This window comes from Galeopterus variegatus, unplaced genomic scaffold (genome assembly GCF_000696425.1).
Source record: "Galeopterus variegatus unplaced genomic scaffold, G_variegatus-3.0.2 Scaffold812, whole genome shotgun sequence".
NCBI classification, from domain to species: domain Eukaryota; kingdom Metazoa; phylum Chordata; class Mammalia; order Dermoptera; family Cynocephalidae; genus Galeopterus; species Galeopterus variegatus.
Genome location: NW_007726923.1, coordinates 303,656 through 325,830, shown reverse-complemented (window position 1 = coordinate 325,830; position 22,175 = coordinate 303,656). Strand labels below are relative to the sequence as shown.

At 40.6% G+C, this 22,175-nt stretch overlaps 1 protein-coding gene across 1 annotated transcript in view; it reads right to left on the bottom strand.

Annotated features, from left to right (window-relative positions):
* RFFL (ring finger and FYVE-like domain containing E3 ubiquitin protein ligase) overlaps nucleotides 1–22,142 on the bottom strand; it is a 71,890-nt gene extending 49,748 nt beyond the window's left edge. Inside the window, exon 1 of the mRNA XM_008572612.1 lies at nucleotides 22,107–22,142. The gene's annotated coding sequence lies outside the window, so the exon portion shown is untranslated. The remainder of the gene's footprint in view (nucleotides 1–22,106) is intronic.
* Between the last annotated feature and the right edge of the window lie 33 nt (nucleotides 22,143–22,175).

The window sequence follows — 22,175 nt, the reverse complement described above, 5'->3', positions numbered from 1 at the left end:
GGGGGGGGGGGGGGGGGGGGGGGGGGGGGGGGGGGGGGGGGGGAGTTGAACGGTGTTAAATGCAGGCAGAGATTAAGTAAGGTGGAGACTGAAATCGGGACACTGGGTTTAGCAATTAGTTTACTGGTGATCTTTAGGAAAGTATGAGTATGGTGTAACAGGCATAAAAGCCAAAATAACAAAGGATTAATAAGAGGATCAGAGCTGAGAAAGTACGGTATAGGTCCTTCCTCATTCTACCCTTACTGAGAACCTACTACATGCCAAGTACCACGGATACAATTCCAATAAAACAGACCTTGATTCTCAATATACCCTATGACTGGAATAAATAGTGGGTTCTCCTGAGTACTCACCCAGTCTTAGTAAATACGACGCTTTGTGGAAGAAGTGACTTCTAGGATGAAACCAGGTTAAATTGGGGCAGGGTGTTTCAGAGAGGGCTCATATGTGCAAAGGTCAAAGTGAAAGAGAACATGGACCACATAGGATAACTGTACAGAGCAGAAGCATAACTTTGAGGGGTGCGACTACCTAGAGATGTAACAGTCTGACACTCTAGCTGGAGAGTTAAAAAGTTTAGAGGTGAAAAGCAGGAGGGATATAGGGCAGTAGCCTGATCAGAATTAGGGATGATGGGAGGTTTTCCAGAATACCTCAGAAAGGAATTTGGGGACAAACTCACTGGTAAGACAGTGTCCTCTACAATTCAATATTCACAGCTATTAGGTCAGTCAGCAAATGTGTTTGCTTCTTTTCCTTTAACTGGTTTAATTTGACAACTGTTTCTCACAAGACACAAAAAGAACAGAAAATACAACAACAAAAGATGGATAAAGCTGCAAACCTAATGCTTGACTTCTCTAAGGTTTATATAATCAATAGTCTAATTAGATCTAAAGCCACTCCAGATCCCAAATGAAATGAAACTTTTCCCCCAAGTACCCCTTCAGAGATTTGAAGGACTGAGTTTAAGATACCCAAATTGATAAGGCATTGACTCGCTTCTGAAGACTAAAGATTTTCCCAGCTGAGACCAGCTACTGAAACTAAGAAAACAGTCTGGGGTTACCTGATTTTGCCTGTTTCAAAACAATGCCACGGCAGAAAGCAAGCTTCACCCGGTTCCTGTGGCTGAGGTCGTGGAGCCATGTTCAGATGAGATCATCTCAGGAACCAACAGCAGCAGCTTTCAGGCAAAGTGAATGGTGCCGCCTGGGGACATATCTTTAGTAAGCAAGATCGCAACAGAGCAGGCAGTTTACCCAGGGCAGTGCTGACTCACGCTAGGCAAAACTCCCAAACAACTCAGCCTGAGCCAAATACAATCAAATGCAACCTAGAAAAGTTGAGGCACCCCACTGATTGTTTTCAATTAAGTGCTGATTACTGGAGGGCAGGTAAACCTGATTCCCCTACTGCTGGTAGCTCAACCGCCTCTGGAGCCCTTACGAGGAAAGCTCTAGTGGCCAGTTTCTGAAATTTCATCTGAGAACAACCTGGAGCTCAAACGGCAAGATTACAGAAGGTAGCAGGTTCACAACACTGAAGATTTTCCCAGGAGGCTGATAAAGAAGTCACTTTGTATTTACAAATTAGAACACCTGGGTCAGTAGACTGGGGGGAACTTGCCCAGTCATTGTTAACTGGTCGAATCATTGAGGTGAATTTTTGTCAGCTCTAACCAGGCTCATTGATCCTTTTCCCACCCAGCCTCCTCTGACCTCTGTCTTTAGATAACTCAAGTTCCCTGATTAAGACAGAAGTCCTGCAGTTTGTTTTTAAATCAGCTGCTACATTCTCTATGCTAAAGTTAAATTATCCACTATCACACCAGGATGGATGCAGAAGGAATATAGGAGGCTGTGAAAATCACCTTAACACTTGTTCTTAAAAGAAAAATCCCTAAATTCTTGTCAATTCTCATTTATTAGCCTGCTTATTAAAAAATCAATTCTAGAATGACTGGCTCATCAACAGCTATTAATTCTTACTGAATTTGCCCTAACAGGCTAGAATTGGCATTAGTGCAATACAAGGAAAACAAAAGATCAAGTCCTTGCTATCTATGTGTTCTAATTTGACAAAAGAGAAACTGAAGTTCATATCAGATTCTTCTGTTTCCTACTCAGAACATGTGATGGTTCCCCATGACCATCAGCTGTTTCTGAGCATGAGCACTGGAGGCCGCCGCACCTAGCCTCATTCCATCCTTCAAGGTAGGTCTCTCACGGCATGAACTCTGGATGTAGCTGCTAACCCAGCTTGTCATTCAATAAATGTTAGGCTAATTAAAATGTATGTGCAGACAGAATTTGGGTTTAAAAAACTATGCTACTTAATTCTTAAAAAAAGTTCTTTATCCAACTCACTTAATTCTCCTTAATTACATTATTCCAGTAGGTTAGCCACACTAAGCTTTTATAAGGTATTATAAAATATTGCGTTTTATTTCCTCCCCTTCGGTATTTTCCTTTTCAGAAAATGGCTACGTTTAAAGCAGTTTCCCTATAATATGTGTTAATTAGTCCTTTTCAAATGATAAAGCATCTTTATAGCAGCTGACAACCATTATCTCATGGGCCACACTTTAAAACATATTTCTGTAGATGATGATAAGTCACAAACTTTCTAATATGAAACAACTCCCAAGGTACAGACAAATACGGAACCTCCTTTGGAAAAAACAAAGTATTATTTTAAAAAGCTTCTGGCCCATTCTATGTTACTAAATTTAAAATAAGAGAAAATCCAGATGGTACTGTACCCAGGAAATAAATGTGAATTACACAAAGAGCAACATGAGGCCCAGAGCTTGGGAACTCCATAATGCTGCCCAGAGAGACACCAGTAAGTGGGTGAGAAGAGCCATTGCAGCTTATCTTCTCCCTCTCTGGGATTCTGATAGTTTTCATCAGTTTCCCCAAAAATATAGCCATACTCCATCCTAGTTCTTTCTTTCAGAAATGGAAAGGCTGAGGATTACACATTTAGAGCTTATAAAAGATGCTAAATTTGAACTAACGACTTCAGGCACTTGAGGTTTTTTTAAAGTAATATGAAAATTATGAGAATATGAGGCTATGTGAGAAATAAGAAAAATAACTGTGGCTTTGAGATGAAGTTCTTCCAATACATTATTTTAAAACTCAGGTAATTTACCACCCAAAGCTATTTACAGGGTTTTTTTTTTTAATGAGTGGTTCAACAGATATGTAATGTGTGTGTAGCTATGTCTGTGTATGTATATATAAAATTTGTACACAACCTCACTCATTGTTTTACTTGAACAGAAATGTGATGCCGTTTATAGTCCACATTTATTTTTTCTTTCTGCAATAGATCTAAACATTATAAACAATAAGCAGGTGTCAAAAGAAAAAGAAAAATATTCATTTCTCAGGAAACTGTAGTCTTCTAAATCCATAGAAAATTACCAAATACATACAAAAAAATCTGGGAGGATACACACACCAGGGAGAGAACTGCAGTGGGAACGAGGATCAAGGAGCCATTTTTAGCTTTATCAGCATTTAATTTTTTTTTTTTTTACAGCAAGCATATATTCAAATATTACTTGGTAGTTTAATATTCAGTTAAAGCTTTACATTTTTGTAGTTTATAAACTTTTTTTTTTTTTCCTTTTTGTCTTTTTTTTTTCGTGACCAGTAACGGGATCGCAACCCTCGGTGTCGTGCCCGTACCGCGACCAGCAACGGGATCGCAACCCTTGGTGTGGCTCCCGCACCACGCTCAACCAGTGAACGGACCTGTCTCTATATGAGATCCGAACCCTCGGCGGGAGCGCCGCCGCGCTCCCAAACGCCGCACTCTACCGAGTGCGCCACCGGGCCGGCCCCTTATAAACTGTTTTAATTGTTTCCCCTTCGTACTCTTTCCTCTCAATACCTCCCTTTCATCTACTTCTCTGCTCCCAGCATCCTAAATGGTACTGCACATTTCTTCTTTTTAACAAAATTAATCATACTTGGGGCCAGCCCGGTGGCGCACTGGATAAGTGCGCCGCTTGGGAAGCGCGGTGGCGCTCCCGCCCGAGGGTTCGGATCCCACATACAGACCGGTTCCCGCTCACTGGCTGAGCGAGGCGCGGGGGCAACACCGAGGGTTGCGGTCCCGTTGCCGGTCCCGGTCCGGTGCGGGGGTGACACTGAGGGTTGTGATCCGTTGCCGGACACGGAAAAAGAAAAAAAAATAAAAAAAATAAAAAAAATAAAAAATAAAAATTAATCATACTTATGTCCACATTCTTTTTCTGACTGAGAAGATGGTGAATTGATAAGCCCAAATTTCCAGGAATCAGTAGCTCTTTCACATTGTTGATAATTAAGGGCGCTGACAAATTCTAACCTTTGGTGTTCAGTATCTTATAACCCTTTTTTTTTTTTTAAACTAGAGTATCTACTATTTAAGAAAAATAATAAGGGTGCCACCCAAACATCTATCATCTAATCACAGAAATTAAACATGAAAAATAAGCTTTAAGATACTCAAGCATCAACTCTAGGGGTACTTAAAAATCAACAAGCATGCTTATTGAAAGTGATCATTTACCATCCCAGTCCCTCAGACATGCTGAATTAGCAGAAGTGGAGGGAGGCCCCAGAATCTGAATTTTTAGTAAGCAACTCTCTGTTCCAAACAATTGTGATGCAGATAGGCCTTGGATCGTGTTTTCAGACAGGTCACAGCTATGTTCCCTAAGCACTGCTCAGAGTAAAATGAAAAGATTGTTCTGACTGAGAAGACCACCAAGCTGAACAGTAATCACACTGAGCAGGTCCTAGACATCAATCCCCTCACCCATAAAAACCACAAAGAATACGACCATTGAACGGTATTTATTTTGTTGGTTGGACCATTATTGTCTTTAAGCTCCCAGAGACAATTATCCTAACTATTAAGGATTTTAGCTGTCACCCACAATCTTGTTATACTGAGACATTTTCACACCTGGAATACAGTAAGTACATGGTGCTTAATGGAATTTTTATGGCTTTGAAAATTAAAGTTCACTCAACTCAACAGAATAGTAAAATAAAACAAAGGAGAAAACCTCCCCCAATGGCATGGGTTGAAAGTAGAGGCTTTTGACTTCTGATCAGTCAGTTTTGCCCAGAAATCCAAACCATGGGATGCCATATAGCTCATATGTCTTGAGAGCACCCAAATGTCAACTTATCACCACAGCATCAGCCAGCACAGGCTTACTGTAACATTTGGAAGCACAAACCTACTATATAAAATGGCCTCTCCTGGGAGACAAAGGCTGTCGCCATGGTGGAGATCATTCCATCTTAGGGCCAGAAGGACCAGGCGGTCCCTTTAATCTTTAACGAGCCACTTTCATGTTCAGACATAGGAACTGGCACTGCATGAGGCACGACCTGCAGCACTTTGCTGCAGAACAACCCGAGGTGCATAAGGGCATGCGAACCCAGTCTGTCCCCGCTAGAACGGTTACCAGAATCTGTTCTAAAATGTAATTGTGGGCACTTTCTTATCCACTATGGTATAATACTTCATAGCTCAGAAAAGGTATCCAATTTCAAGAGTCTAGCAACTGCCCACCTCAGGCACAATAAAACACTACATTCCTATATGTCAGTGATTGAAAAAGTAGCAAGCATGTGGGAAAAAGAAGAATCCAAAGCTGTCAGGACACAGTCTGAGGACCTGATAACAAGACAGAGAAAAAGAGAGTCGGCAATGTGACCAAATTGCTATCTTGGGCAGCTCATTTCAGATACGTAGCAACAGATATCTTGGAACCATTTGATGAGTGTAATTTTCTATACAAAGCTATTTCTTGGTTTTTTTTCCTAAGCTGTTAATACAGAAGAAGGGCAGACAAAAGGCCTCTATCATCAAACTCCATCACTTAAACAACTCTAATAGCTTCATAATGAAGTGACTAGTAGGCTCAGGTCCTATTATCTTGCCCCTGTAACCATCCTCTCGGAACAAAGATTCTGTAATTCAACTTTGAAGATCTCCTGAATTCATAATTCTTCTTTACTGTATACCTCTGGATTCTTCTCCTCAAATTCACACACACATACTCTCTCGCTCACACACATGCTCTGACTCCAATAAGTCAGACTTCCTGGTTTCCACTAAAAATACCACAAGATTAAGTTACCTTTGTTCACATTCCCAAGTCTAGTGGGCCTTTGTCAACATGTTTCATCTTGAAGGGTGATTTCTAGCCAAGTAGATAAGATTACCTGTTCACCTACAGTTACTCTTCAAACTGGCTTTTGTAGGCTATGGAAATAAAAGGATAAGACTGCACAGCTTGAACATCCCATCAAGGTAATCAAAGTAATGGCAGAGGGAGAGAAGACAGAAGGAGAGATTTCATAAAGACTGAACTGTGCATTTCAGTAGCACTTAAGAAAACGCTCCATCTGACTAAGCAGCCGATAGGTAGACAAATACCCAAAGGTCTGCACATTCTCTAAAGATTATTATGCTCACAGTTCTCACTTCCCCCAAGGTTCTGCAAGAAATCACATCATAAAATCAGACTTTTATTATTTATAATAAAGTGGATAGATACATCCTAACATGCAGAATTTTACAGATTTACTTACAAATAAATCTACCACCTTATTTCAACACAAATCCATATAATAAAGAATAAAACTGATTTTCTTTAGGTCTTTCAAAGGTACCTCTCTCACCCCCCCCCCCCCCCGGCTCTTTTTTTCTTTTTCATTCTTGGCAGCTGGCCAGTACAGGGATCTCCCCGCTTTTATTTTACTTTTTAAAAAATTTTTTGGCAGCTGGCTAGTAGGGGAGCCGAATCCTTGACCTTAGTGTTACACGGCTGCTCTGACCAACTGAGCTAACCAGCCAGACTCACCCCTTTTATAACAGAACAAATACAGGTTAGAGAAAGGAACCCAAAACTCTGTCCCAAGCACTAAGTGCTTTAAAAAATTCAGGGCCGGCCCAGTGGCGCACTGCTATAGTGCGCCGCTTGGGAGCGCAGCAGCGCTCCCGCCGAGGGTTCGGATCCCACATACAGACCGGTTCCCGCTCACTGGCTGAGCGAGGGGCGGGCGCAGCACCGAGGGTTGCGATCCCGTTGCCGGTCCCGTCCGTTACAGGCGCAACACTGAGGGTTGCGGTCCGTTGCCGGACATGAAAAAAGACAAAAAGGAAAAAAAAAAAAAATTCACATGGAGGGCCGGCCCGGTGGCGCACTGGAGAGTGCGTCGCTTGGGAGCGTGGTGGCGCTCCCGCCGAGGGTTCGGATCCCATGTGGAGACCGGTTCCCGCTCACTGGCTGAGCGCGGTGCAGGCGCAACACCGAGGGTTGCGATCCCGTTGCCGGTCCCCGGTACGGGCGCGACACTGAGGGTTGCGATCCCGTTACCGGTCAGTAAAAAAGACAAAAAGGAAAAAAAAAAAATTCACATGGAAAAATGCTCATAACACATTACCCATTCAAAGAATAAAAAAACCCTGTGTACAGCAGGTAGGGAATATTTAGATATATATGATTGATACATATACATACATACACAGAGAGAGATACAAAACACAAATAATCTAGAACAACTTACTAGTTACTTCTGGTGGGGATGGGGATTTATCTTCTGGTTTATATATATACTTTCATATTATTTTAGTATTTTTAAATGAGCAGTTTAAGCTACTTAATATTGTCAGAAATAAAGTACCCAAGACCACTTGACAAATAACATAAAACAAAACAATCTGAACAAGTTTTTAGGGGCCTTCTGAGCTAATTCTGAGTAATATGTAGCCTATAAGGCCGGCCAGTTAGCTTAGCTCAGTTGGTGAAAGCATGGTGCTGATAACACCAAAGTCCAGAGTTTGATTCCTGTACCATCCACCCACCCAGCCTATTACTAGGCTATAGTAATGGAGTCAAATTTATAAAGAGTTAACAAGAAATTTATAGTTTTAAAAACGTAGTTTGTTCACTGGCAGTACTGCTCCAGGAGCAGTGCTGTACTAGGTAGGTACTGCTGCTTAAAGAGAGTTCCTATTGAGCCCTACTCTCAATGAAACCACAGAAGGGGAGTTAAAAACCACTACATCACTGTACAGAGGCAGACTCACATGGAAGGCTAAAAATACACATCTCAAAACTCTACCTTCATCAGTCAAATCATTTTTATTTTGTAATCTGATAAACTTCAAAACCAGATATGCCACCTATTAGAACAGCTAAAATTAAAAATGGTGACAACAGCAAATGCTGATGAGGGTACAGAGAAACAGGATCTCATACATTGCTGGTGGGACTATAAAATGGTACAAACACTCTAGAAAAGAGTTTGGTGGTTTCTTTAGAAAACTGAATATACACTTACTATAAGAACGAGCAATTGCATTCCTAGGCATTTAACCCAGAGAAATTAAAACTTGTGTCCACACAAACACCTGTACACAAATGTTCGTAATGGCTTTATTTGTAACAGCCCCAACTGGAAACAACCAAAATGCCCCCTTCAATGGATAAATGGTTAAACAAACTGGAACATCCACACCATGGAATACACAGCAAGAAAAAGGAACAAAATATTGCTACACACAACAACTTGGATGGAGGGTGTCATGCTAAGTGAAAAATGCCAGTCTCAAAAGGTCACATAGGGGCCGGCCCGGTGGCGCAGTGGAGAGTGCGCTCCCACCGAGGGTTCGGATCCCACATACAGACCGGTTCCCGCTCACTGGCTGAGCGCGGTGCGGACGCAACACCGAGGGTTGCGATCCCGTTACCGGTCAGTAAAAAAGACAAAAAGGAAAAAAAAAAAAGGTCACATAGTAGTGTGATTCCATTTCCATAACATTTCTGAAATGACAAAATTACAGAGAGACAGAGGGCAGATTACTGGTTTAGGGATGGTGGGGAGAAAGGGATGTGTGTGAGTATAAAGCGGTAGCACAAGGGGCATTTCTGTATGGACAGAATAGTTCTGTATCTCAATTGTGGTGGTACTTACATGAATCTACATATGTGATAAAATGGCACAGAACTACACACACACACACACAATGTCAATTTTCTGGTTTTGATACTGCATTATGACTAAATAAGATGCAACCACTGGGAGAAACTGGGTGAAGGGTGCATGGGAACTCTGCTATTTTTGCAACTTTCTGTGAATGTGTAATTATCTCAAAATAAGAAGTTAGGACTGGCCTGTTAGCTCAGTTGTTTAGAGTGTGGTGTTTAGCACCTAGGTCAAGGGTTTTGTCAGCTAGTCACCAAAAAAAACCCCAAAAGTTAAAAAAAAAAGCAACCACTCAGTCAACTGTCTAGCCACTACAGGGAACTAAGAAAGGTAAAAAGTTTATAAAGCACAGCTTGCTTCATTCTATTTTGCAGTATTTACTATGCCAGGAGTAAAAAAAGGTTCTTAAAGTGTGGATTGTTTGCTGGCCCAACTACCTGAAATACATTCAGGCATTACTTGTGCCCTTATCCCTCCTGGTATTTTTATCTAAGCTCCCCCAAAGCCATGAGCAATAGGCCAGAAAGCAGCAGAAGTAACCCATGCAGAACAAACTCTCTGCAATTTCAGCTCAGCAGGCAGTCAAAAGTGCTGTGTTTGATATCAAAAACATCTGAAAACCACAGCAATAAGACAAATAAATTGTCAAAGATGTGGTTACCAGGTAGGGCACCTCACATGTGACAGGCTTCATTATGCAAATAGTTTTTCTTACAAAAGTCTCTGTAGCAATCTCCAAAACACGAGGGAGAGGTTGGTGGAAAAAATAAAACCGATGCTTCCTCTGTGATTCTTCAAACCCATCCTCAAGGGACTTCATAAGCACCGAAAGCAGAATATTTGCTTCAAGTCCAGATAACCAAGTTATACTTTCTATTCTGCTTCTGACTGAAAATGGTCTATCACCGTTTACTCTACCAATATTACTTACAACACGAGGCCCCTTGGTTGGGAAAGCCTACTGACAAACAGGAAGACACTCCAAAAAAAAAAAAAAAAGAAACTGAAAAATGAAAAACCACCAACGAATTCTTCTCTAACCCAATGATGTAGCTATTTAGCCAAATGTGTTTTTAAAGGTGACTGGCTTATATATCAAATACACTTACAGAACTAAAACTAGTAAAACAAGTAACAAGTATTGCTAACACCATTTTTAAATTGCATTCCACACAAGGAGGCCCAGTATAAAAGCATAGTTTTAAGCCGCCATGGTATGAAATGGAACCATAGTTTTAAGCCCACATGGTAAAGACCCACTCTGAAAATACTACTACTAGATGAGCTATGGAGTGAGGCAACTGTAGCCCAGTGGTTGCAAGCTCAACGTTTACAGCCAGACTACTTGGGTTTGAATGCTGTGTGACCTAAGGCCCACGATTTAACTTCTCTCTGCTGTACTTTCACATCTCTGGAACAAAGATGAGGTACCTACATACCTCATAGGACTGTTGGGAAGATTAAATGAGTCAATATAGTAAACTCCCTGGCACACAGAAAGCACACAATAACTGTTGGTAATTTTTATACAGGTAAAATATAGTACAAATAGAAGTAACACATAACAAAATAAATGCCAGTCTTTTGATCAGTCTTACACACAATTCTTTCATACTTTTAGACAAGAATAAGCCTTCCCCTAACTCCTACTGAAGAATGCATACGACTTCATTCAGAAAAAAGAATCATCTTACACAATGGAATGAGTAAAATAAATCCTACCGAGCACACCCAGCGCTTCCCAAGCTCCTGTGGCCAACATATGATTTCAGTAGGAAAGGGGGCTTGTTTGGAAAGAGAGTTTTATAACATCCGTCACCAAATGAAATGTTCAAAGTGAAAAAAAGTCAAGACTTCCCATAGCAGGCAGAGAGACTTTCAAAAATATCTGTACCCCTCAACACTCATGTTCCCCACCCCTCTCTGCTAATCAAAGTTATAATAAGCAAAGCCCTCTGAAGTCTGGCACTCAGCCTGACAACATGCTATCCTACTGAATAGTCATTTAACTAGGAAAGAAAGGCTCATGAGGTCAACGACAGTCCCATAAACCTCCCTCCTTAGTTAAAAAGATGGTTTGTTCTAGAGATGCTTAAAGAAAAAACACTTGACTTGGATAACCTAGATACATGCAATACCTTTCTCCCATTTCTAGTTTTCTCAGCTATTCAGGGAACAACCACAGACATTTTTGGAATCAGAAACATAAATTGTTTCCAAAAGTGTTAAACAATACTTGTCCAAAGTCCCCAATATAGCTAGTAATTTAGACAGCTGTGTTAGGAGCCACAGAAGCTACATTTTCTAAGCAGAATTGCTTCTGAACAATTGAAACTTTCTCCTGTGCAAAGTCCAGACACAGGAAGCAATGTTCCCTAAAAACATCCGAACAGTTTCATTATTGTTTAACTACCAAAATAACAGTTCCAATAATCTATCAAGTTTGACATTTCATCCAACTAATTAAACCCAGACAGAAAGCATGCATGGAGATTCCCCCACCCCCACCAACCCCACCCCCGCTCCAAATCAACACTAATTTTGACATTACAGCCACACAAACTAATAAGGCTTCTTCCCAGATTACTTATAAAAGGCTTCTAAAAAGCAAACACAAACTGAAGTTTCTCAAGAAACTGCACACCCCCAAATTTTATTCTGTCTTTTGCCTTTAGGCATCTTTATTACCTGTGAGTTAAGTTACAGGCCAAGAATTTGGAAATTCCTTTCTAGTGTTTAGTCAAAAGAGGTGAATATGCTTCCTGATATAGGAATCAAATTGCAAGTTTATCAACTTACTCTTAAATATATTAAAAGCAAACATCCCTCACCTAATCCCCAAGTATTAAAATTGTGGTTCAGACACAGGACATCACAAAGCGATGGAACTTCTCTCCCCAGGTAAGGATGGGAATTCTGTCAGTTGCTTCAGTTACGAATGGCATGAGGAGGAAAATGACCAAAGACCTCTGATACCAAGTTCTTAAAATGTCCTCAGATCTACCTAGAAAAATGCTATTCAAAGTGTGCGTGTCAGACTGCTAGAGGTCCATGTCAAGATAAACACAGAAAAAAATCAGAGTAAGCATTTAGAAATCTTTACTAGCCCTTTGACACTGCTGTGACGTCCAAGAGCATGATTTTTCTAGTAACTCATTGTTCTTGTACTTTTTTTTTTTTTTAAAGATGACCGGTAAGGGGATCTTTAAAAAAAAATAAAATAAAATAATTTTAAAAATAAATAAAAATACTGGTTGGCAACAGATTGGGGGGAGTGGGAAACCTTTACAAAGTTGATCCTTCAACACAGACAGTTTAAGAAGCACTCACTTTTCACTCAATTAAGTGCCAATTAAGTCAATTGTTCTGAAGTAATCCAAGCACCTCACTATTTAGCATTTCTAAAGACAATTTAGAGAAACCACGGAAGAGGCACCACAGAGTGAGCTAATAGAAAGAGCACCAATCAGGAGTCAGTAGACCTCACTTCTGGTGTGCAAGAGCCAACTAACTAGCTGGAAACCCTTGGTGAGTCTAGTCTCTTTACTGCTCTGTGCCCTTAATTTCTCCTCTGCAGAATAAAGCCAGCAGACTAAGATCAGCATTTCTCAACTTTTTTTTATCTGAATGTATGATTGTTTCTCACAGAAATACTTTCTCCAAGTGGGGTCTGCAGATAAACTACATAGAATCCCCCATCTCATTCCCAAATGCTTTGATTCTACAGATCTGGGCTAGGAACCAGGAATCTGCATTTTTTACAAGCACCCAGGAGATTTTGACACACACTAAATTTGAGATCTATTGCCGTAATATATAATCTTATTAAAGCCTTTAGGAATGAAAAAAGTCATAATTTGTAATTCCCAATAAAGAAATTTTTTTTTCCCTTTTTGTCTTTTTTCGTGTCTGGCAACGGATCACAACCCTCAGTGTCGCGCCCGTACCGGACCAGGACCGGCAACAGGGTCGCAACCCTCGGTGCTGCGCCCGCACCTCGCTCAGCCAGTGAGCGGGAACCGGTCTGTATGTGGGATCCGAACCCTCGGCGGGAGCGCCGCCACGCTCCCAAGCGGCGCACTGTAGCAGTGCGCCACCGGGCTGGCCCCTAAAGAAATTATTTTAAGAAAAATATTTTAAATCAGTAAATTAAAACTTACAGAAAGCATATTTTAATATACTTACAATATTTGTAACATGTAACAGCAAATTTCAACTTTTCTTCATTTTAAAATATGAGGTTTGGTTGGGAAGGCCAAATATGTGTATTAAAATACACACAAATAAAAGCATCAAAAACTGCTTTCTTGATGGTGTTCAGAACTCTTAAATTCTGTACCATTCCCACCGAGACAAATTTTTGTAATGTTTGTGTTGTTTCTAAAAAAAAATGAAACATGGAGAAAGATTTCAGGCAGTTATTTGCAAGCATTTCCACAAATAACAGAGCAGGTGTAGATAGCCTGCATTTCAAATAAAAACCAAATTAGATATAATTATCAACATATTTCCATTTTTAATATTGGCTTTGGTAGTACAAGAGATATGTTGATATGCTGTGTAAAAGATTTTATCAAGCAAATGCAATTTAGAAACCCGATGAAGATCATCTGGAGGTGAAGCCACAGAACAATCATTTTTATGTCCCTCATTAATCGACGAGTTCACAGTCACTATTCCTCAAGCTGCCAGTCTACAACTGTGTCAACAATCCAGAGAGTTGGGAAACACTGAACTAGATCAATGGGAGTGGGGGTGATGATTCAGTTATCTGGAGTCCAACCATATGGCCAAGGGTAGACAGGTAAGGTGGAGTGCTCTTTGTCAAGCTCTCTAGAAATATTCTGACATCTCTCCCCCAGACCCTCAGTAAACACTGGCTAAGGTATACTTCAGCTCTGACATAGAATGATTATGCAAACTCTTTTATCAGTATATGATAAAATGACCAAGAATGGTACCTGTGGAAACATTTTTTTTTTTGGCAGCTGGCTGGCACAATGACTGGAACCCTTGACCTTGGTGTTGCCAAGAATGGTACCTGAATCTAGCAGACAAAAGAACCTGAAGGACTAAGAATTTTCCACTGTGGACTGGGCAAGTCCTTGTCCCAGAAATTATTACTTCCCACCCCCTTTGCACATTATTTTAACCCCTAACAGATCCTCTCCACCCCTTGATAAAAATCCAAATTGCCCAAACAATGGCTGATAATCTGCAAAAACAATTCCTCAGACTGGTTAGACTTCTCAGTTTTCTCTCTGGCGAGCCGGTATATGAAAAACTGATATCCTGGACCGGATAAACCCATGGATGAAGGGACTCCAAAGAATGAAAGAATTTCTTGATAGTGAGATGTGACCTTGTTAGTATCCCAGGCTGGTGAAGTAGAAGTAGAAATATATACTTACAGAGCTTATATACTCTTTTATGTTATTTTCATTCTAAGTTTAACTGATTTTTATTTTTATTTATTTATTTATTTATTTATTTTTTAAAAGATGACCGGTAAGGGGATCTTAACCCTTGACTTGGTGTTATTAGCACCATGCTCAGCCAGTGAGCGAACCGGCCATCCCTATGTGGGATCCGAACCCGGGGCCTTGGTGTTATCAGCACCGCACTCTCCCGAGTGAGCCACGGGCCGGCCCTAATTCCTCACAATTCTGAGAACCATCCTTGACTAAGTATTCCTCGAACCAGCTGAACTTCAGCTGACCTAGTACTCCTAAAGCCCTAGAAAACACTCCACTCTCTTTTCCCCAAATTAGAACACTCCTCTGCCCAGCATTTTTAAATAAAGCTCTGATTAATTTTCTCCCACATCATGTAAACTAATAATTTAGCATGTTAAGAGGGGGTATAATCCCGCCTAACTGAAATTGGCTATGCACGCACTAACTCAAGATCTAGGAGAAGGCTGAAAGTCGGCAGAGGACAAGACTTGGTTATTTCTGAAGCAGGTATCTTAATCATTATGAAAGTAAAAAAGCACTGGAAGAACCACAGAAAATGCGAGGGCGTGGGGCACACGCTTTCCATATATTTCAGGATAGAATATATTGATTCATCTGCCACTAAGTCTGTATGCATATGATCAGTAAGGAGACTAGAAAGGTTTTCCAAAGGAAATGAAAAGAGCACGGAGAGGGTGGGGTGGGGGGAGGAGGTTCTATTTACTTAAGAAAAGCTTTTTTCCTTTCAAATCTTTTAACATAATCCAGCAGTTGCAAGTAAACAATGGTGCTGATTACTAATGAATTGTATTTAACCACTCAGCTGCAGCAGGGCCTCCAGTTGGCTTAACTTCCTGTAACTTTCAGGATGACTAGGCAGCATTTCTTTAAAGTAGATCAAGACAGTTAAAATATTTCAGCAAATAACACCGGCTCCAAGCAGTTCAAATCTAATAGACTTCCCCTACTCTTAGTCTGATGGAAACAAATGACTTCAACAGAGAGCCCTGATAATTCCACAACCCAGAGATAATGAAACCATATCTTTATACGCAATTCTAGAAAAGGTATGTAAATGTTAAACTAGGAGATATAGGCTTAACCTGTAGCATCAGAGAAGGGCAGCTTTAAAAGTAAGTTATACTAGCTCAACAAAATCAAAAATTCAAATGTGCTTAAATTCAGCACACGGGGAGTAGCAGCTGAAAAAGGCTGCTGAGAGAGCAAGAAGGTTTTGCTGTATCTTTACAGGAGAGCACAATGGAGAAATTACCAGACCAAGGTCACTTTAAAAAAAAAAACAAAAAACAGCAGCTTTAATAAAAACTTGCATAGGTCATAACTCCATGAAATCAGCAGCCTGGTGAGAATCTCTCCAAGAATCCTGTAGGAAATTAAGTGTGAATTAGAGTAATTAAGTGCAAAATTGTGAAGAGGATTTACCAGGCATCAGTCTTTCTTACTTTCACATCAGGCCTGCAAACACTATGATCTAAAAAGAACAGAACAATGATTTGGGGAGGGAAATAAATAATACTGCTTATCAGAGAAAAACACTCCATTCTTTAGTCTTTGCAAAGTTCACGTGCTCAAGTAACTGTAATATACTTAGGAGTTTCCAAAAATTACACTCATTTCCTCAAGAGACGTAGGAAAAAATATAATCACAGGGTAAAAGGCCAAACATTGTCCTTCTGAATGCTTAAACAGCCAATTATGTGTTTTAATACATTAATTCTATAGAGAGAAAGAGACTATTACCAGAAAGTTGAATAAGACATCCTTAAAAATGTACCCTGGGGCTCAAGTCCATTCAACTGACAGTAAAATCACCCTTCAAAAAAGCAGTTTTATGCCACATCTAGTATTTTAATTTTCCAGCTGCCAACAGAAATATGTAAGGAACAGAAATTAAACTAATTATGTCAGCAGCGGAGTGAACAAAACTTTAATTGTATTACAGACTAGTTAGACATTTGCCAAACAATACAAAGACCCTTAAGGGTAGAAATTTCTTTAGAATATAAATGATTCTCAATGAATATGACAGTCATTAGTCTGTTTAAGCAATAAACAGATCCACTGTTTAGATGTAAAAATTCAACTGACATCCAAATTCAATATAAAGAATATATATAGTATAAGGAACTAATCTCTAAAATGGCTTTAAATCACTCCATAAATTACATATGCTTTATCATTAATACGTCCTTTAAGCCAGTATTGTACTAATCAGCTTTTTAAACATCCTGCCCACAAAAGAGCCTATTCATTTAGCTGGGAGACAGGTGTTAGCAACTAGCAATCTCTTTTAGCCTCCAGTTACAGGAGCCTGGCCTGTAATTATTGTGGCATGACTGTCAAATCGAAAGGAAGGGTACCTAGGAAAGAGGGAAAAGTAGGAGAGGGAAAGAAAAACAAAGGAGACCAAAAAGGAGATAAGGAAAAGAAAGATAAGAAATAGATATCAGGTGCTATTCAATAGGGCTACTCTCAAAACCTAGCTTAATCTGAGCTCCCAGGCTACCGTCCAAACACATAGGGCAGAATTTGGATAATATTATTAATTTATTCCTGCAGACAGTAACTCTGCGTAAGTGCCAACACTCCATTCATTCTAAAAAAATTTCTTTAATGTTGCTAATTCTCCTATGACTCATTCTTCTCACCCATATCCTCTGGTTCTTAACTTTAGTCCTCAAACACTCTTTCATATATTTTCTAAAAGGGCAGACTGAGAAGATATTCCTGGAAAGAGATACAGAGAAGGCTAGATTTAGAAAGACATCTTCAGCCTACAGAATAAAAATCTGTGAGTAAGTGGGAGAAGGAACATTTATTGAGTTGCCTACAATACACAAAGGCCATATTTTTCCTCTTTTAATCCACATAACAATCCTACCAGATACTATTCCTATTTTCTTCTTGCAAATGAAGAAATGAAGCTCACAGACTTGCCTAAGGTAGCACAGCCAGGAAGTGGAGGAGCCAGGATTCAAAATCAAGTTTGCCTATTTCCTAAATTGTTAGGCTTTCCCCAAGTTCAATTTCCTCACATATTTAGTGCCTGATTCTGTTTTAACTCAGATGGTTCTGTATTTCAGTAATTTTTTTTTCTTCCATGAACTCAACAAAGGACCTGTGACTAAATTTTACTATTAAGCACCTATTATTTTCAATAAGGGCTTCAACTATGTCGAAATAGAACTGGCAAGTTGGCTTTAAAATCCTACATACAGAGAATTCCCAGGCATCTAACACTAATCATAACTACATTTGACTACCTATTCAGACCTCCAGTTGTTTCCACATTATCATTCATTTGTCCACTCATAAAATAAGGGAAGCTACTTTCACCAAAAACCCTCCCTCATGACTCCTGATAGATAATACAGGGGGGAGGAGGGCTTGCTGTAAAGCAATTTACATAAAAGTTATAAAAGCTCTTTGTTATCTGTCATGACTGGGAAATGGGCTATTCTAGCAAATCAAACATCCTGGATAGCATAATGATGCTTTTACAGGCACAACTAATTTATAAAGAATTTCAATGCATATAATTCCAATTTAAAAAAATTTTTTAAAAGAAGAAAAGAAAAAGGGAAGAGAAATGAATTCCAATTTCCAAAGTTCCATATGGCTTGCCTGTATATCAGAAGCACTTAGGGGGCCTTTTTGGAAATAGATGCAATTTTTGAAATGTAGGTTCCTGGTCATCACTTACCCACACAATCAAAATCTCCAGGAGGTAGGGCTGGGAAATCTGCATTTTAAAAAATATGCCTCCCTCCAGACTGTGACAAACTGCCAGGTACCAAATCCTCCAAGGAGCAGCTAGTTGGCTTTTGGGAACTCCTTACAATTAAACATGCTAAAAAGGCTAAAGCTGCATTGAAAACAATGTGACCTTCTTTTGATGATTAAGCAGACTTCAGGATCTCACAATGCCACCGGGTCATCTTTACTACTACTCACTAGTCACCATACTGGCAAAAAAAAAAAAAAAAAAAAAAGGAAAGAATAACAAAGATCTCCTATTGGTAGAAAGCTGGAAAAACCAGCTTTTGTTTTACTATCAGATTCAAAGAGCTGGTTTTCCCCAAGAGGCCAAGCAGATTTTATGCTTGCTTTGAAAAAGGAAAATGTTTAAAAACATGCAGGAGGACTCTTTTAACCAACTGCTTAGCTCCACAAAAAAAAAAAAAAAAAAAAACAAGGAAAGAATAACAAAGATCTCCTATTGGTAGAAAGCTGGAAAAACCAGCTTTTGTTTTACTATCAGATTCAAAGAGCTGGTTTTCCCCAAGAGGCCAAGCAGATTTTATGCTTGCTTTGAAAAAGGAAAATGTTTAAAAACATGCAGGAGGACTCTTTTAACCAACTGCTTAGCTCCACTTCAGAATGTTAACAGGCCCAAATGCATCAAAAATGTGAAATATTTGACCTGAATAAGAAAAGCAAAGGAGGAACTTCATGATAGTCTTAATGAAGAGGAAGGATAATGGGTTTAAACCAATACTGACCTAACAGGATTAGATATGATCGCTGTCCTGACCATGGCATCTGTTAAATCCTGGAAACAGGGAGAACTAAGATCTTTCAACACGAGGCCAATTCCTCCCTGAGATGGTTTTTATGTGAAAGAAAATAGGATATCCAACTAAGCGCCCAATTAGTTTTTAGGATTTTAAAACTCCATATGTATATCATATAAAGTCACAAAACAAAAAGTGGCCAGACCACTTCCCTATTAAAGAAATAGGAGTCAGTTGTTTGTATATGAAAAGATCTTCCCTAGAATTGCCGAAATAAACACCAAGTAATCATGACCATAACCGTAGCCAAACAAAACTAATAAACAGTAACCATCACCAAACCAGTAGCCATTACCAAACAACAATAGTCATAATGAAGCAGACCTTCCCTTGAGACCTCACCCACAGCAATTTAAGCTACGTAATCTCATTAAACTAAATTATCTTAACTCTGTATTGTAGTAGTTATCAGATAAGGTACAGAGGTTAAATCTTTCCTCACAAAACATAAACACTATGGCTAATACAAGTTTGGTATAAAAGTCTCTAATCTAGCATTAAAACAATAGCAGAATTAAAGGTTCTATTACAAGAATAAATATCAAGGTGGAATTAGTTCCCCTAACACTCCTTAGGTTTATGTAGGTGTTTTCAGAAAGCCCTAGGCATGACCCTCATACAGATGGGTGTAGCTGTATTAAACATCACAATGCACATGTAATTAGAAAAGAAATTGTGCCTTTTTGTTATTGTTGCTGTTTGCTTTGTCTTAAATGCTGGTCACTGAAAATGGCTTTCCTACTGCTGTTTGAAGAGTCCAATTAAAGAGGCTTTCCTATTAGATGGTACTACGCAGAGTTACGTTAACTGGCTTGGCTATGAGACAGTTTTAAAAACAATTTTTAAGTTTTCTGAGAACAGCCTTCTCTTTTTGTATGTATTATTTTAGCAATTGGTTAAATTGGTCAATTTAGAGGATTTACAAGCCCTTGATCCCAATGTAAACCATCAGGATAATAGCCAACTACATGATGAGTATGAAAGTTTTTAGTAGGCTATTTTTTTGTTTGTTTGTTTAAAGATGACCAGTAAGGGGATCTTAACCATTGACTTGGTGTTGTCAGTACCTTGCTCTCCCAAGTGAGCTAACCAGCCATCCCTATATAGGGATCCGAACCCGTGGCCTTGGTGTTATCAGCACCACCTTCTCCCAAGGGAGCCACGGGCCAGCCCCTTAGTGGGCTATTTTTTGTAGTTAGATAGACATTAACATATGTGTGTGTACTAGATTATATGCACATTGTCTTCAAGCACAATCAAGTTACTAGTTAGCCTTGCCATATCAATCTGCACTTGTTATGCACAATACCCATTTTCAAACTTAAGAAAATAACACTTCTAAATAAACTATAATGCACTCTGAAGTCCAGAATTTGGAAATATGCAATAATAGTTTCAGAAATGCTTGTCATCATCTGTTTTCCATGAAGTGAAAGAGAATGCAATCAGGCAAAAGGATAAAGTTGTCAAACCTGAAATCCCCTGAACAGAAAGGAAATATCACGGTCAGCATCCAGCCCTAGAACTCTTATACAAACTCAGCCCAGCACCTCGTCCCATTCCAAGAAAAATGATACAATAAATGGGCAGCCTTGCCCACATTTCAGTAAGTTGAAGTCACTGGGAGAACCACAACGCTCCCCATACAGTTGTATCAACAGTGCTGACAGGAAGTCCCTCTGTCCTCCAAACTGCCAAAGAAATGCATAAAGAACTTAACTCCTTTCTTAGAAGGCCACATGCACCTAGGGATATTGGTTCATTACGTCACTCTGGCCTTTAACCAGGGTGCAAAGTGACAGTTGTGGGTAAAGCCCTATTTCCAAGTTAACAGTCATCCTTCCCTTTGGTAGACTGGGTGGAGCATGGTACACTCTTCCTTGATTACACAAGCTTTTTTTTTTTTTTTTTTTTTTTTTTTTTCCTCCTAGAACAAATGACAGACCAACAAAAAGGAGAAAATACGCTGTTGTCTCTTCTGCCAGCCTGAAATCAAGCTCTGAGCAGAGCGATGCCAGCGGAGGCTCTCGGCTCCCTTGGTCTAGCCAGGCTTCCCTACGCCTGGTCAAATGTCTCCTGGGCAGCCAGCTGAAGAGAAGCCCCACTTGCCTCTCCATCTCAGCCATTGCCGCACAGAAGCGACCTCACACACATCGTGAACAGAGGGAAACTCCCGAGAGAGGGAGCAGTGGACCTTTGATTACACTTTTTTTTTTTTTTTTTTTTTTTTTTTTTTCCTCCTAGAACAAATGACAGACCAACAAAAAGGAGAAAATACGCTGTTGTCTCTTCTGCCAGCCTGAAATCAAGCTCTGAGCAGAGCGATGCCAGCGGAGGCTCTCGGCTCCCTTGGTCTAGCCAGGCTTCCCTACGCCTGGTCAAATGTCTCCTGGGCAGCCAGCTGAAGAGAAGCCCCACTTGCCTCTCCATCTCAGCCATTGCCGCACAGAAGCGACCTCACACACATCGTGAACAGAGGGAAACTCCCGAGAGAGGGAGCAGTGGACCTTGGGGGGAGAACCGCATTCCCAAACTTCTCCATCAAACCTCCAAACTCCAAATCTCCCTCCTCCAGCCGCGTCGCTCTTCCAAGAACCCCTCAGGGCTCCTCCACTAGGAAGCAGGGCCAGGCCAGTTCTTTGAAAGAGGCAAGCGACCGCCGCAGACTGCCTCAGTTTCCTCTGCCGTACAAAGAGGCATCTTTCCCCCACAAGCCAGCTGGACCTGCCGGTCTGTAAGGCGCTTGGAGTTAGTTGAGGACACAAGTCTTCTGTGCCGCCCCCACAGGTGAAATGCTTTCTTTGAGGGGACTTTTAATAGGACAGGTGTGGGCTGCCCTGAATACAGAGACTTCCAATGGGAAAGGGGTTTCTCCCATCCCCTGTACGGCACTGAGAGTCCCAGGCCGCGCCCCACACAGAGGAAGCGCCTCAGACCACAGCCTGCCGGCACCAGAGGCCGAAGAGCGATCCTCGTCCTTCCCTGGACTCCACCCCAGGCCGGGCGCCCCGCGGACCCCAGCGCCGCCGCCGCCTCCTCACCTGCCGCGGCCGCCTGCCCGGCCCACACCTGGGAGGGGAAGAGAGGGGAGGGGCCGGATCCGGGCCGCG